The sequence below is a fragment of the Capricornis sumatraensis genome, chromosome 7 (genome assembly GCF_032405125.1).
Source record: "Capricornis sumatraensis isolate serow.1 chromosome 7, serow.2, whole genome shotgun sequence".
In the NCBI taxonomy this organism is placed as follows: Eukaryota; Metazoa; Chordata; class Mammalia; order Artiodactyla; family Bovidae; genus Capricornis; species Capricornis sumatraensis.
This window is the reverse complement of record NC_091075.1, coordinates 81,977,363-81,980,691: the sequence shown is the minus strand read 5'-3', so window position 1 is coordinate 81,980,691 and position 3,329 is coordinate 81,977,363. Positions and strand designations below refer to the sequence as shown.

Sequence of the window (3,329 nt, the reverse complement as noted above, 5' to 3'; positions counted from 1 at the left end):
CCCATTAAAGTAATTATATTCACCTTTCTTTGTCAGTTAATTGGAATTCCTGGGCTTCTAAAATTTCAGAATTCTATTAATTCCAGTGAAACCAGGGAGCACATTTCCATGGTCCCATCTCTTACTGTTACCTTTGATTTACAAAGACAACCACCACTGAACTTTTCAAACATGCCAGCACCCATCATCTTTTATTCCTTACTGAAGAATTTTTTTTTTTTTCTTATGTGTTCTTTTTGCTTTATTGAACTGTGTCCTTTAGGTGATCTTGGAAAATATATTCAAGTGGTAAATTCTATGATCTCCCTAATAAAGGCATCCTAACCTTAGTCCAGAACTATCTAACTCCATACTCTGCTAAGGAAGTCCAGGTATTTCTACCTCATTAATTATAAGCCATCCCATGTATCCAGGTTTCCTGGAACTATTCCTAAAAGCATTTTAAAATTTGCCTCAAGTTTCCTAACTGTGATATTAAGCATGATTAATGAGTAAACACATTCATTTCAACAAATTATCTCCTATAAAACTCTAAATTTTACCTTATCTATTCCAACAAAATCAAAATCAGTTATGAAACAATTGGCTGAGAATTTTGCAGAGTTTGCTCCATAGATGTTAAAGGAGGTGTGTTTACTTGCTCAAAGGATCAGGGGAAATGCATGTGTTAAGGGTTCTCAAGTTCTTCCACTCAAGTATTCAGTGGAGAGTCTAAGTCCCAAGTGTTCAGGATTCTCTGTCAGAGAACTTGGCAAAAATAACTCTTCAAACTATGTAATCTGTTCCCTTTGTATCCTTGTTATTAATTGCATATTGGGCCTGAGTTTACAAGAGAATCTTCCCTGTGCTTGCAGAAGATATGAGTCTCTTTACATGCAGTGATGGAGGTGTTTTATCTTTGATAGTATGCGTTGGCCTGATATTGGCTAAGTTGAGACTGCTACTTTTTAGACTAACCCCAAAAAGATGTTCTTTTAATTATAGGGGACTGGAATGCAAAAGAAGGAAGTCAAGAAAACACCTGGAGTAACAGGCAAATTTGGCCTTGGAATATGGAATGAAGGAGGGCAAAGACTAATAGAGTTTTGCCAAGATAAAGCACTGGTAATAGCAAACACCCTCTTCCAACAACAAAAGAGAAGACTCTACACATGGACATCACCAGATGGTAAACACCAAAATCCGATTGATTATATTCTCTGCAGCAAAAGATGGAGAAGCTCTATACAGTTAACAAAAACAAGACCAGGAGCTGACTGTGGCTCACATCATGAGCTCCTTATTACCAAATTTAGACTTAAATTGAAGAAAGCAGGGAAAACCGCTAGCCCATTCAGATATGACTTAAATAAAATCCCTTATGATTATACAGTGGAAGTGAGAAATAGATTTAAGGGCCTAGATCTGATAGATAGAGTGCCTGATATAACTATGGAATGAGGTTCATGGCATTGTACAGGAGACAGGGATCAAGACCATCCCCATGGAAAAGAAATGTGAGAAAGCAAAATGGCTGTCTGGGGAAGCCTTACAAATAGCTGTGAAAAGAAGAGAAGCAAAAAGCAAAAGAGAAAAGGAAAGAAATAGGCATCTGAATGCAGAGTTCCAAAGAATAGCAAGAAGAGATAAGAAAGCCTTCCTCAGGGATCAATGCAAATAAACAGAGGAAAATAACAGAGTGGGAGGGACTAGATATCTCTTCAAGAAAATTAGAGATATCAAGGGAACATTTCATGCAAAGATGGGCTCAATAAAGGACAAAAATGGTATGGACCTAACAGAAGCAGAAGAAATTAAGAAGAGATGGCAAGAATGCACAGATGAACTATACAAAATGATCTTCACGACCCAGATAATCACGATGGTGTGATCACTCATCTAGAACCAGATATCTTGGAATGTGAAGTCAAGTGGTCCTTAGAAAGCATCACTACGAACAAAGCTAGTGGAGGTGATGGAGTTCCAGTACAGCTATTTCAAATCTTGAAAGATGATGCTGTGAAAGTGCTTCATTCAATATGCCAGCAAATTTGGAAAACTCAGCAGTGGCCAGAGGACTGGTAAAGTCAGTTTTCATTCCAATCCCAAAGAAAGGCAATGCCAAAGAATGCTCAAACTCTGCACAATTGCACTCATGTCACACGCTAGTGGGGCTTCCCTGGTGGCTCAGACGGTAAAGCGTCTGCCTGTAATGCAGGAGACCCAGGTTCGATCCTTGGGTGGGGAGGATCCCCTGGAGAAGGAAATGGCAATCCACTCCAGTATTCCTGTCTGGAGGATTCCATGGCTTGAGGAGCCTGGTAGGCTACAGTCCACGGGGTCACAAAGAGTCGGATATGACTGAGCGACTTCACTTCACACGCTAGTAAAGTAATGCTCAAAATTCTCCAAGCTAGGTTTCAGCAATATGTGAACCATGAATTTCCTGATGTTCAAGCTGGTTTTAGAAAAGGCAGAGGAACCAGAGATCAAATTGCCAACATCCGCTGAATCATCCAAAAAGCAAGAGTTCCAGAAAAACATCTATTTCTACTTTATTGACTATGCCAAAGCCTTTGACTGTGTGGATCACAATAAACTGTGGCTAATTCTGAAAGAGATGGGAATACCAGACCACCTAACCTGTCTCCTGAGAAATCTGTATGCAGGCCAGGAAGCAACAGTTAGAACTGGACATGGGACAGACTGGTTACAAATAGGAAAAGGAGTACTGTCACCCTGCTTATTTAACTTATATGCAGAGTAAAGTACATCACGAAAAACGCTAGGCTGGATGAAGCACAAGCTGGAATCAAGATTGCAGGAAGAAATATCAGTCACCTCAGATATGCAGATGACACCACCCTTATGTCAGAAAGTGAAGAGGAACTAAAAAGCCTCTTGATGAAAGTAAAAGAGGAGAGTGAAAAAGTTGGCTTAAAGCTAAACATTCAGAAAACGAAGATCATGGCATCCAGTCCCATCACTCCATAGGAAATAGATGAAGAAACAGTGGAAACGGCGTCAGACTTTATTTTGGGGGGCTCCATAATCACTGCAGATGGTGATTGTAGCCATGAAATTAAAAGACGCTTACCCCTTGGGAGAAAAGTTATGACCAACCTAGATAGCATATTCAAAAGCAGAGACATTATTTTACTGACTAAGTTCCGTCTAATCAAGGCTATAGTTTTTCCAGTGGTCATGTATGGATATGAGAGTTGGACTGTGAAGAAGGCTGAGCACTGAAGAATTGATGTTTTTGAACTGTGATGTTGGAGAAGACTCTTGAGAGCCCCTTGGACTGCAAGGAGATCCAACCAGTCCATTCTGAAGGAGATCAACCCTGG

General features: G+C 40.0%; 1 non-coding gene across 1 annotated transcript; it reads left to right on the top strand.

Moving 5' to 3' along the window:
* The first annotated feature begins 2,155 nt into the window (after positions 1-2,155).
* Positions 2,156-2,227, top strand: TRNAY-GUA (transfer RNA tyrosine (anticodon GUA)). Its single transcript has one exon. It is a non-coding gene; the product is annotated as a tRNA-Tyr (tRNA).
* The last annotated feature ends 1,102 nt before the right edge of the window (positions 2,228-3,329 follow it).